At 34.7% G+C, this 13,857-nt stretch overlaps 1 long non-coding RNA gene across 1 annotated transcript; it reads right to left on the bottom strand.

Annotated features, from left to right (window-relative positions):
* Window positions 1–1,274: 1,274 nt before the first annotated feature.
* LOC143081756 (uncharacterized) lies at window positions 1,275–6,656 on the bottom strand. The gene is made up of 4 exons (XR_012980071.1): window positions 6,512–6,656; window positions 3,934–4,092; window positions 3,167–3,245; window positions 1,275–2,016 (listed from the first exon to the last, which is right to left on the bottom strand). It is a non-coding gene; the product is annotated as an uncharacterized LOC143081756 (long non-coding RNA).
* Window positions 6,657–13,857: the final 7,201 nt, after the last annotated feature.

Here is a 13,857-nt window from a genome sequence, read left to right as displayed (position 1 = left end):
GATTTGATGGATGCAACTGTTTATCTCCAAGTTTCTGATCCGTATAAGAGTACAGATTTGACATTGGTGATAAATATCCTTAACTTTGTGCTAGTTCTTGAAGCATTACTCCTCCAAACAGGTTTAAGCATGGTAAATACCTGTTATCTTTTTTCTTGCCGATATGTCTTCGTCTGTGCCTCCTGATGTACTGACAATACTTCCAAGATAGGTGAATTGTTGTACATCTTCAACAATAGAGTCGTCGATCTTAAGACAATCTTACTGGTTTGTATTTAGCTTAATTGATTTCGTTAAACCTTCTTCCTTTCTATATGAAAGAGGATTGCGAAGGCATTCAATATCTTGTTATGATTTCTTAATATCGCTTAATTTTGAACGATTAAAATGTGTTCTATTGTGGTTCTAGAGCAAATCCAAATCTATAATATAAATATGTCTTAGTTTTATCATTCACACTAAAATTCTGTGTCTGTATATGGTTATCATATGGTTTTCATTTTCACTGACATATAAACATACATTGTTAGTACTATAACCTGACCAAACGTGGGACTTTGAATAAAAATATATATGGTAATTTTGATATCCTTCTACCGACAGCTAAAATTTTGCAAAAGTGGGACGTCTGTTTGGTTGTGCGAGAGTGTCAAGCTCTTTGTACGTTAATAACTTTAACAAAAATATTAAGAGGGTGTGTAGGTGGTCTGTTATAAGGTCACATCTATCCCTTTCCGTAAACTCTCATTTCAAAGTGAAAGAGTGTTTGAGGATGGCCATCGAAAAGAAAGGTTAATGAAACAAAAGGACAAATAATCAATAAAAATTCAAATATTCAAATATAAAAATTCTCAACTGAGCAGTTTTGTAGCAGTTTTGTGGCTAAAAAATATTTGTTTAGGAGCTTAACTCGAATTTCTCAATCTTTACTTAAATCATTCGTATTTTGTTACAAACACATATCAAGGTTAACCAGAAAAGAGTCGAAAGATACCAGAAGGACAGTCAAACTAACAGATAAAAAATCAAACTGACAAAGCCATGGCTAAAAGGGAAAAAGACAAACAGACAAATAATAGTACACCAGACACATTATAGAAAACTAAAGAATAAGCAACATTAACCCCATTAAAAACACACGGGGTGATCTCTTATGCTCTGGAAGTGTAAGCAAATCCTGCTCTACATTTGGGTACCGACGTGCTGATCCTGTTATTAAAACCCGGTAGATTGGACATAATTGAAAACAAATTTATATGTTTTAAACTCAAATATTTTATGTTGAGCTTTATACGTATACTTACGCGTATACACACCTCATTTCTAAAAGCTAATCATGCATACATTTTATAAACCCCATATCAAATCTATTTCGATACTGCTGTTGTTTTTTTTATCTTATTTTAAAAATTTCTGCTTGTCTCTAACCCTAACAAAGAAATCATGTCATTGTTTCTGGATCAACAACTCTTCGCCAGTCTTTAAACACAATTAACCACAGTACGACGTCCATCGTTACATCTGACACATAGTTCAAAATAGGAACTATTTCGAATTGTAGATATATAAACGTTACTACAGATATAAACATGGAAATACAGCCGCGCAAATGAAGATGAACAGTAGAATATAACACTTTATTCCACTGAAAATCAATGCAGCGCTAGAGTTAATGAGTTGCTTCACAGGGTAAGATTGAATAATTACTCTTTTTTTTTTAATATCGAAACATCTTCTATTTCTTGATAATCCGCCTCCATTTGTCTTTGTCCTGCAGTTTCATCAATAACACGTTGTGGTTGTATAACACTTGTGCCATCAAATTCAGCTTTGTGCAATATATCGTAATTGCTACCGATTTTATTCCGATTCTGATTTAAACTTTGATAGTGCATATGATCAATTGTGTCGTTAGCTGTTTGATTTCTGCTCAAGGTTTTAGATTCATTCTCGTAAAGCACTTCATTTTGTGAAACAAGTGTCGATTGTCGTTCATCAGTTCTTGTTGAGGTTCGTCTAAATGAGAAAGTATAGAAAGTAATAAGTATATGAACTGATTTATAACAATATATCAATTAACTGTTTTCTAAATACAACAAAAGAACATGCCTGTATAAAATCAGGAATATGATAGTTGATTTTCATTCGTTTGCTTTGGTTTTTTTCCGTTGATAAGAAGCGTTCCATTTTAAAGCCTCCATAGAGTTCGGCATTTTTTAAATTTTATTGTCAATAAATACTCATACTACTGCAATAGCATTATGTTTGTATTTAACATTTAAAGTTTTCTTCAAATGAAATATGATTATGATTCAATCTGTTTAATAAAGGCAACAGTAGTATACCGCTGTTCAAAACTCATAAATCCATGGACGACAAACAAAATCGGGATAACAAACAAAAACCGAGGGAAGCGCATTAAATATAAGACCCAACACTAAAATGTAACACACACAGAAACGGACTAGCATCAGACAAAATACCACGAGAATAACAAAAATAACATCAAAACCAAATACATGAATTTTGGATAGACAAGTACCATGGCACGTCTTATCGCAATGTGAATTTACACTAAAAATTAAGAGAAAACAAACTACGAAACGTTAAGATGTAACACACACAGAAACGAACTATAATATAACAATGGCCATATTCCTGACTAGATACAGGACATTTATAAAGGAAAAAATGGTGGGTTGAACCTGGTTTTGTTGCATGCCGACCCTCCTTTTCTTATGGCCATGTCTAACATTGTCTTAAGAAATAAAGGCAACAGTAGTATACCGCTGTTCAAAACTCGTAAATCTATAGCAAAAAGCAAAATTGGGGTAACAAACCAAAACTGAGAGAAACGCATTAAATATAAGAGGAGAACAACGACACAACATTAAAAGGTAACACACACAGAAACAGACTAAGCATTAGACAAAATCCGATGAGAATAACAAATATAAAATCAAAACCAAATACATGAATTTGGGATAGAAAAGTACCGTGACACGTCTTATAGTAATGTAAATTCACACTCATATATAAGAAAAATCAAACGACACAACGGAAACACAACATAAAAGGCTCACTCCTCTACAGCTTTCGAATATACTTTTATTTTATTGAAAAAGGGGAAATGCCAATGTAAGTTAATAAATATAAAATAACAAACCTTTTACAGAGGATAACTATCACAGTTGCCACTAGAAATATAAAACCTGTTGCAGCAATCACGGATATAAGAAGGACTTCTACAAAACAAAATAAGCTTTATGAAGATACCAAAGCACATGTGTGTGTATATACGTGTGTGTGTATGTGACAATAATATAGTTTATAACTTTATGATATATAATCAAAGAACTCGATAAATTGCATGCTTATATTGGAGATTTTGAATTTGTTCAAAGTTTTGATTTTTCTAACCTATATACAACTTTGCCTCATATTCTTATTTTGAAAAAAATTACACACCTAATTAAATGGGCATGTAAACAGTCAGAATGCGTATACAGATGTTCAAAATCTTTTAGGTCATTTGTATAATAAGAACAAACAAAAGAACTTCGTGAATTGGACATGCTTTGATACTATAACTGCCCTTGAATTTTTATTAGATAAAATTTGTGTTCGCTTTGGAGATTCCATATAATTTATTGCGTCCGAAGCGCTTTTCTGGATTTACCTTCATCAGGAACGCTCAAAGCCAAACATTTGAAATCCGAATAACTGTGCACCACTTGTTGCTGACCTGTTTCTGTATGTTATGTGTTACAATGTACGACTTCAACAGTTCGAAGCAGTGAACATATTTTCAAAAAGTACAAAACCCTGTTATGAAAGTTAATGTGACGATCGAATGCAAATTATATTTAGCATTTTAACTACGCTTTAATGAAATGTTGATTCCTTTAAGACATTGAGTTATAATATATTTACTATTAATTGGTGCATGATCATCTGATGACAAGACATGTTTTGGCGTCCATTCACGACCTTCACACAAACCAGGTAGTTTTCTGTCACATCTAAGTGGAAATCTTTGGAGACTGCCATCTTTATCAAGTCTGGCAGCGATACAGAACTCAGGATTTGTAACTAATTAGGAAATCATTAGAAATGATGTTTATATATTTATAGATATTTCTATTTAATAAAAACAAGTGAATAGGCAGCATTCAACTCAAATTTTGAGCACACTACTTTTAAACTATTTCTGAACAAGTACATACAATTTACATACATGAAAACAAAATTCAAATGAGCAAAAAAAGTAAGTATAGAAATCACACGATAATGATTAAAAAGAGGGAATGAAGTATGTGTACTTGAGTTCCTTAGTAAAAACAATCTTTGCGCCCACGATTAAAATGTTATTAAATCTATTTAAATAAAAGTGGTTGTTTGTTGTAAAAACACAACTCAAATGTTAGGATAATATAAGCCTCTTTGTGTTGCGATTTTTTATGATTTCATTCTGTGTTGGTCAAATGACCAGTTTCCGTTGATCTTTAAAAACATGTTTGAGAAGATTGCTTGTTTTATTTGTCATGGTGTATGTCATATAAACCTTAACTACCACATCATATTTTTATTTGTTAATTTCTTGAAGATTAATGCAGTCGCATTTTTGTCATTATGTGTATTTTGCAACACGACGGGTGCCACATGTGGAGCAGGATCTGCTTACCCTTCCGGAGCACCTGAGATCACCCCTAGTTTTTGGTGGGGTTCGTGTTTTTTATTCTTTAGTTTTCGATGTTGAGTCAAGTGTACTATTGTTTTTCTGTTTGTCAATTTCATTTTTAGCCATGGCGTTGTCAGTTTGTTTTAGATTTATGAGTTTGACTGTCCCTTTGGTATCTTTCGTCCCTCTTTCTTGAACTTGGTCGTGGTAACTACGTGTACATTGAACGCGTTTCTAATCCTTTGTTATGACTTCGGTTCATCTGTTGTGTGCATTATGTCCTGAATCAGTAGTGTGATTACGTCCTTATGTTAAGAAATACTTTTAATTTTTAGTTATGAAAAATTTTGTTTGTTTGAAATAACAAAAAAATATTTATGTTAGTTGTGAGTCTTTTCTTCTTTGCAATTAAACATATTCTAGCTTTGTGTTGCAAATAAGCAAAGATTCTCATAGTATATTACTAAAAACTTCTATGGTAAATGGCTAATTGATCGGGTTTCACACACTCCTCCTGAAGAAACGAATTGCTGTTTCGAATACGTTTTCACAGCTAATAGTAAACGGGTACGTGCTGTATCGTGCCGACTAGCATAACCGTTAATCTATTTATTACTACTTATATGTGAAGAAGTGTACCTTATAGATTACATCATTATATAACTAATGTCATCAGAAGTTGATTTCGGCCGTCGAAGTTAAAAATATAAAGTTTCATGTGAATTGAGATGGATAGTCTCGTGTGGGGCAAGATATGCTTCCTTTTGGGAGCACTTGAGATCAACTCAAGTTTTTAGTGGGGTTCGTGTTGCTTAGTTTTTAGTTTTCTATGTTGTGTTTTGTGTACTATTGTTCGTTTGGTTACCATTAATTCTGATTAATGAATTTGAATGTTCATCTGGTATCTTTCGCCCCTCTTTTTAAAATGATATTCTCATGTGATTTATGCCTGCAGAAGGAATTATACATGCATTGCTATTATAACGGTGGGTTACTTAAATCTGATATATAGTAAATGCCAATGAAAACGCAACACTTTTGTTTTTAAAAAAAATTCTTATAAATTTCATTTTATTTATATTAGAACTTGGTATAGTTGGTTGAAAATTAATTTTAAGACAATTGTCGACAACTTTCCGGTTGAGTGATTTTTTAAACAAATACGAAGTGATGGTCATTTTGAACGGACACAAATTGAGTTCACCGCTTTTCAAGATACGCACCATTATCACGATTCTGTCATTTAAAACTTGGCTAATGTCATGATTTTCCCAACCTTATTGTTCAGAAACTGCCGTCTGGCGTAAACCTCGAAATCTGTAGACCGAAAACCGTCAGTGGTGGTACCATCGAGATTTGGTACCCGCCTTGGGCAAAAGTCATGCTTTTCGCCGGATTTTTTGTCCGATCGAGCAAATTTGGCATCAGATTTGACAAGGTTTAGACGATGAAAACCACCATCAATATCCTTAAGTCAGCCTGAGTTTGCTTTGTGGGACAAGTATATAACCATTCTTCGAGATCACATTAAACGTTCGGGATGACCAATTCCACGCCGCTGTCGAGATTGCGGAGCACCACGGGGTTGTAACATTTTTTGTTAGGACTGTGAGTTGATGATTCGACATTGGATGTTTCGTTTACCTATTGCGTCCCAAAAGATGACAATGAAACATTTTCATGTGATATTGATCTTTGGTTAAAAATATTATCAAGAATAATTTAATTTGAAAGATTATCATTTCTTATATGAATTTTATTTTTGAAAAACCAAGTGTTGCGTTTTCATTGGAACTCAGTGCATATTGGAAGTCAAAATGAAATACCTACATGTTCATTGAATCCATCTACGTGTATTAGATAGCCAGTATGTTCCACCTGAAAACGAAGCATTGTTATACACCAGACTGTAACGGGATAACATGTAAGATGATTCACACAACTTAAAAGACCCAATCCATGTTCCACTCGACATATTCTGCTAGTAAAATGATTTAGATGTTACATGATCTGTGAAATAAACATTCTCATTATTGATTTGAAAGAAGTTAATACATCATATGACTGTTATGTTGTACATTCTTGCATTACATACACATAAAAGCATACCCACAAATCAAATATTGGTAGCTTTTTGCATGCAGTCTATACACAAAAATGTATATGAGTGTGAATTAAGTTCCCTATTGGAGCTTCGTCTTTTAGTCTCTAAGTTATAACATATGTCATAAAACAAATTGCATTTGTCGGTTGATGTTTTTAAAAGATATTTGCTTCTCACGTCATATGTCGTAAATTATTGTAATATAAATTTAAATTCCGAATGAAGACGGTGAACGTGTGAAAGAGTTAACATCTCGACCAAAGAGTCATATTGTTAGATGAAACTCGTTTCATATAACTTTAATAGCCTGCGGCGCATGAATTAAATAAGTCAAATTAAATAACGAAACTGTCTATATAAGGAGCATAAAGAATACATTAATTTCGTTTGATCTGTTTAAACTTTTCATTGTGCCATTTTGGGACAACATCCCTAACGCGCCTCGAAATGAGGAACTCAAAAGTCACGTGTACAGAAGAAATCTCTGTGTAGTGATATTGGACATGTTTCTATTTTTAACAAATGACTGAACTTAATTATTTGTGGTGATTCGGAAAGTAGAGAAACATAGAATAAATGTGTAAAAAATATGGAGCTATTGAATGTGTTGAAAGTATTAAATTTTCAAAGAACTTATTGTGTTAAAAGGAGGGTATTTTAGTATTTTACCACAAGGAGCCGCATCACAAAAGGATGTTCGGGGTTTGCTAATTTACGGGAAAAGTAATCTCACTTCGTATCCCGATAATTCAACCACATATGTGAAAATGTCACAGCCTCGAAACGAGCTATCATACATATCCAAGTTTACGATATGGACTGAGCTACAGGAAAAAACGTTACCATTACCGCCTATGTAAAACCAATTAAAGATTTTGACCCATTTGATTAGGTTTTTTCTATGTTTGACCTTTCGTCGAATGTCATTATTTTTGTTATTACCTTTTTACACACTTTTAAAATGAAATGAAAAACCGGTAAAATAAAAATATTTGTAAAATATCATGGACAAAAAACACGAAAGAAACTAACCGTCGTTAAAATAAAGATTAATAACCTTGCTATAAATCTGCACGAGTACCAGACTACCTTGTAAGGCCAATTGCAATACAGACTTTGGATAAAATGGTAGAGGGATTATTTGCCAATTTTATTTTATGCTCCCAATCATTTTATCTCATTTACATATTAAAATAATCACCTCATGTGGACAAGTTTACTTGAATATATTATTTCGTTAGAACTATGATAAATGATGCTCTTAAGCTGCATATTTTCAGAAATAATAAGATGTAATACCAAATAATAATTAACGGATGCTATTTTAAAAGATCTGTTTTTTTTTGTGGTTATCGAAATTTCAAGTCTTGTCATAAGTAATTAAAGCTTCATACTAGCATTATATGATACATTAAATCAATTCGTAGATTTGTCTATTTTACAACTTGTTTTGGGTGTTAAAATATGTTCATGAACAGTTGTACTTCATTCATATTTCGAAAACCGGAAGTATCTCATAAGACTTGGAAAATGAGTGTCAAATATCCGTGTGACGCAATCACAAATCCTTTTTTGCAAAGCCTACATCATCATAATCAGTGCAAAACCAACCCCCAAAACAATGGTCAATTGTCCGAAACAGAATTATGCCATCCCTTACGGATGAGCAGTTTTATTTTCATCAGAAGGTGTGTTTAAGTGCTACCGTATGCACTTAAAACTGTACTATCCTTACTTTAAAATTTATAAGTACACTCGGTTAAAGAGTCTTAGTTCCTGCTGTCACTTCACAATTGATGAATAAAGTACAGGACAATGGCCTTTGCCATTTAAACACAACCTTTGTCATTTGTGAGATAAATATGTAAAGGTCAACTGGTGAAAGCAATCACCAGGTTTATTTACAGTGAACTGTTGTATATATATATATATATATCCATAGCCCCCCTCCCCCCCCGAAAATCAAATGTTTGCTGCCTTAGGCATGTGTGGATAACTTTTATTCTTTAATAGTTAGTTTAAATAATTGTATACATTTATTTACATAAATCTTTATGAAACCAGTTTTTGACAACTATTATTATAAAAGTTTAAATCGCCATTCAAAAAGTGTTTTCTTTTTAATTATTTTTTAAAAGTCGTTTACGTTTCACTGAATAAATATCTGTTCACGTTGCAATGATCACAAATTAACCAAATATTTGGATTTTTTCGTGAATTATTTGTCGTAAAAGAGGGACGAAAGACACCAAAGGGACATTCAAACTCGTAAATCTAAAACAAACTGACAACGCCATGGCTAAAAATGAAAAAGACAAACAGAAAAACAATAGTACACATGACACAACATAGAAAACTAAAGAATAAACAACACGAACCCCACCAAAAACTAGGGGTGATCTCAGGTGCTCCGGAAGGGTAAGCAGATCCTGCTCCACATCCAGCACCCGTCGTGTTGCTTATGTGATTACAAATCCGGTAAATAGTCTAATTCGGTAGGTCAAATTCATGAAAGGGAAGGGGATTGTAGTTACGACGTAAGGAACATATCCGATATCATTTGTGAAACGGTTATTCCATAACGGTCAACCAACTCGTGATGGCGTCCGTAAAATTTACGAAGGGATGATTTCAACTTCACCATTTGGAACTCTTGGTTTAATAGCTTCCTTGTGAGCAGTAACCCTCTATCAAGAAAATCATGATAGGAAATGCAAGCACGGGAATATCGTATCAATTGGGAGATATATACCCCGTATGCAGGTGCTGCTGGAATGTTGCTACTTAGAAATTGAAAGTTCACAATTGGAAAGCTGAAATCATCTCTTTTGTCGTAAAGTTTTGTCTTCAACCGACCCTCATTGTCAATTTCTAGATGTAAGTCAAGATATGAAGCCGACTTAACTGTATCTGTAGTATCCTTTATCACCAATTCGATGGGATAGATGCGATCCACATAGTCACCAAATTTTGAATTGTTTAGTGAAAAAACGTCATCTATATAGCGGAAAGTAGAGTTAAAGGATATTGCTAACTTCTTATCTTTCTTCCTAAGAAGTTCCTGCATGAAGTCAGCCTCATAATAATAAAGAAACAAGTCAGCAAGTAGAGGGGCACAGTTTGTTCCCATTGGGATGCCGACAGTCTGTTGAAAAACACGTCCTCCGAACGTAACAAATATGTTGTCAATCAAGAAATCAAGCATCTTGATAATATCGGTTTCAGAGAATGTTTTGTTTGAATCAGAATGGTTCTTTACAAAGTATGATTTATCCCTCCCTAAGACAAGATACTTGTATCTACGTTGGCCATTCTTTTTTATGAAGCAAAGTAATACCAACTCTTTAATTTGTCTTTTAGTTTCGAATGTGGAATACTTGTGTAAAGAATAGAAAAGTCAAATGTTTTAATACTGTTACAAGATGAAAGAGAGTTATATTGTATGTACCCTTAAAGATCTTTGGAATTTTTAAGTATCCACATCTGATTCACGCCACCTCTAGAATAGGCAGTTTCACAATAACTTTGAAGCCCGTCTTTGATTGCTGATAAAATGGATGTTAATAATTTAGAAAGGGGTTTCGTGGAGCACTTGGAAGACCCAGCAATATACCGTTGTTTGTAAGGACACTTATGTAGTTTAGGTATCCAATACAGTGATGGAAGATCCAGTTCTTCATCTTTGGTTGAAATACCAAAGGAACAAAGAACAGACCTATGATTATCCAGGATTTCCTCTTTGGTAAGTGTCGTGAGGGTATATGTTGGGTTTCCAAGTGAATTGTCTATACCTAATTCGTTTATCAAGCAATTAATGTAATGACTTTTACAGATAAAAACGATGTTATTTGGGGCTTTGTCTGCGGGGACAACAACATATTCATCATGGAGGTCAGATAGGTGTTTAGCAACATTTGGATCTTTGAAGATTGACGTAGCATGGGCATTGATGGACCCATTCAGTTTCTTAATTCTGATTTGTATTAACGACCTCACTGCCTTAATCCATTCGGATAGAGTGTCTACGTCTTCCTTCTCGCGCTTAGCCCATTGCCTGGCATAATCCTCGACTGAATCCATCAAAATTTCAAAGTTGTGTTTCCAATTGATGGATTTAGGCTCACGATATTTCGGACCTTTCGATAACACGTTTCGTAGAGAAGTGTTATTAACAATGTTAGGGTCACCGGTAATAACGTGGCCAGCAGGATTATATGTGTATTGGGAACTAGCACAAGTGCAATCAGGAGGTTTAGACTTGAAGTCGTCAATATCGAGATCCTGCAAAACGCGTTTGTAAATGAAAATTTTTGTTGCAATAGGTTTGGTATAGGTATAAGAAATTATTGGTACAGACTGGTCTTTGAAATAAGGAGGTATTTTCGATTGAACTAATTTATGATGAAGGATATTGCCTAGGTTGACGCCATCGAGACCTTTGTTGGCAAAGGAAAGATTTAGAAAAGATCTTTTCTCTTTTTCATCTTTTCCAATGCGAACTGGCTTGAAAAGTCTGTGACTAGCAATATCCGAACGTACAGCTTGTAGTTTGTATTGGTTTGAATGAGGGTTTGTTACAGTGGATTCCAAACATAAATTGAACAGAGAATGAAGTTTTGAAAGGGGTAATGAATAAAGTTTCGTGCGAATGTGATGAATACCTAACGGTTTTTGTATGCATGGCAGCAAGTCATTAATAAAGACATCATGCAGAGAGGGTGATGTATAATGACGATGGCCATGACTACGTCTACGTCGAGGAGTTGAGTTAAAAATATTCATCACATTCACCGAGTTACACGAAGGACTAGATAGAATACCTATACCATCAATTTTGTCATTGCAGCCATACGGTGTTGCAGTTCCCAATTGTCTAATCCAGTAGTCTTCTTTTTGTCTACGGAGAGTCGTTGAAAGATTAGGATTGTTCGAGCTATGGTATATTTTTTCAATAATTCGAACTGTCATAGAAACGATGGAATGATCGGGCTGATTGAAATGCTGGTATAGAATGTCGTTAGCATTGAGGTTAATGTCTGATCTATGACCGCATATACGTTTGTTTAGCCTTCCTTTCGTTTCACCGTCGTATACCAAGCCGCAAAGGTTGCACTCTAATCCGTAGACGACATTTATCGATTTACAATTCAGATCATCGTAACTTCTGGTAAAATATGACTTCTTGGTCAAATTGCTAGTGAATTCAGCATCTGTAATTAAAATAGCACAAGTTTTGCAGCCTTTGGTCTCACATTTTGAAATGCGACAGTGTTGTACTGTGTCATCAAAAACCAAAATGTCTTTAAGGAGAACTGAACAAGGCTGTATATGTGTAATATTGCTGTTGTCACTAGGACGATGATCTGAATGAGTCGTGTTTGGGTTATTTGTCATGTCTGGTGATGAGAGGACACCTGCCGTATCAGACGACACCGTGTCCATGGTGACGTCTGTTTCGGACCTTTTTATACTGGGCGACGTCCGAGCCAGTTTCCTGTTAGTTCTTCGTAAGTTCATGCAATTGTAGTTTTGCTACTGGGCGGATGATGTCCTCGGGGACAAAATGTCCACCAGCAGAGACATCGACCCAGTGGTAATAAAAGAGGGACGAAAGACACCAAAGGGACAGTCAAACTCGTAAATCTAAAACAAACTGACAACGCCATGGCTAAAAATGAAAAAGACAAACAGAAAAACAATAGTACACATGACACAACATAGAAAACTAAAGAATAAACAACACGAACCCCACCACAAACTAGGGGTGATCTCAGGTGCTCCGGAAGGGTAAGCAGATCCTGCTCCACATGCGGCACCCGTCGTGTTGCTTATGTGATTACAAATCCGGTAAATAGTCTAATTCGGTAGGTCCCATTCATGAAAGGGAAGGGGATTGTAGTTACGACGTAAGGAACATATCCGATATCATTTGTGAAACGGTTATTCCATAATGGTCAACCAACTCGTGATGGCGTCTGTAAAATTTACGAAGGGATGATTTCAACTTCACCATTTGGAACTCTTGGTTTAATAGCTTCCTTGTGAGCAGTAACCCTCTATCAAGAAAATCATGATAGGTAATGCAAGCACGGGAATATCGTATCAATTGGGAGATATATACCCCGTATGCAGGTGCTGCTGGAATGTTGCTACTTAGAAATGGAAAGTTCACAATTGGAAAGCTGAAATCATCTCTTTTGTCGTAAAGTTTTGTCTTCAACCGACCCTCATTGTCAATTTCTAGATGTAAGTCAAGATATGAAGCCGACTTAACTGTATCTGTAGTATCCTTTATCTCCAATTCGATGGGATAGATGCGATCCACATAGTCACCAAATGTTGAATTGTTTAGTGAAAGAACGTCATCTATATAGCGGAAAGTAGAGTTAAAGGATATTACTAACTTCTTATCTTTCTTCCTAAGAAGTTCCTGCATGAAGTCAGCCTCATAATAATAAAGAAACAAGTCAGCAAGTAGAGGGGCACAGTTTGTTCCCATTGGGATGCCGACAGTCTGTTGAAAAACACGTCCTCCGAACGTAACAAATATGTTGTCAATCAAGAAATCAAGCATCTTGATAATATCGGTTTCAGAGAATTTTTTGTTTGAATCAGAATGGTTCTTTACAAAGTATGATTTATCCCTCCCTAAGACAAGATACTTGTATCTACGTTGGCCATTCTTTTTTATGAAGCAAAGTAATACCAACTCTTTTAATTTGTCTTTTAGTTTGGAATGTGGAAAACTTGTGCAAAGAGTAGAAAAGTCAAATGTTTTAATACTGTTACAAGATGAAAGAGAGTTAGATTGTATGTACTCTAAAAGATCTTTGGAATTTTTAAGTATCCACATCTGATTCTCGCCACCTCTAGAATAGGTAGTTTCACAATAACTTTGAAGCCCGTCTTTGATTGCTGATAAAATGGATGTTAATAATTTAGAAAGGGGTTTCGTGGAGCACTTGGAAGACCCAGCAATATACCGTTGTTTGTAAGGACACTTATGTAGTTTAGGTATCCAATACAGTGATGGAAGATCCAGTTCTTCATCTTTGGTTGAAATACCAAAGGA

Source organism: Mytilus galloprovincialis, chromosome 7 (genome assembly GCF_965363235.1).
Source record: "Mytilus galloprovincialis chromosome 7, xbMytGall1.hap1.1, whole genome shotgun sequence".
Taxonomy (NCBI): domain Eukaryota; kingdom Metazoa; phylum Mollusca; class Bivalvia; order Mytilida; family Mytilidae; genus Mytilus; species Mytilus galloprovincialis.
Note: the sequence above shows the minus strand (reverse complement) of the source record. Positions and strands in the feature narration are given on the sequence as shown.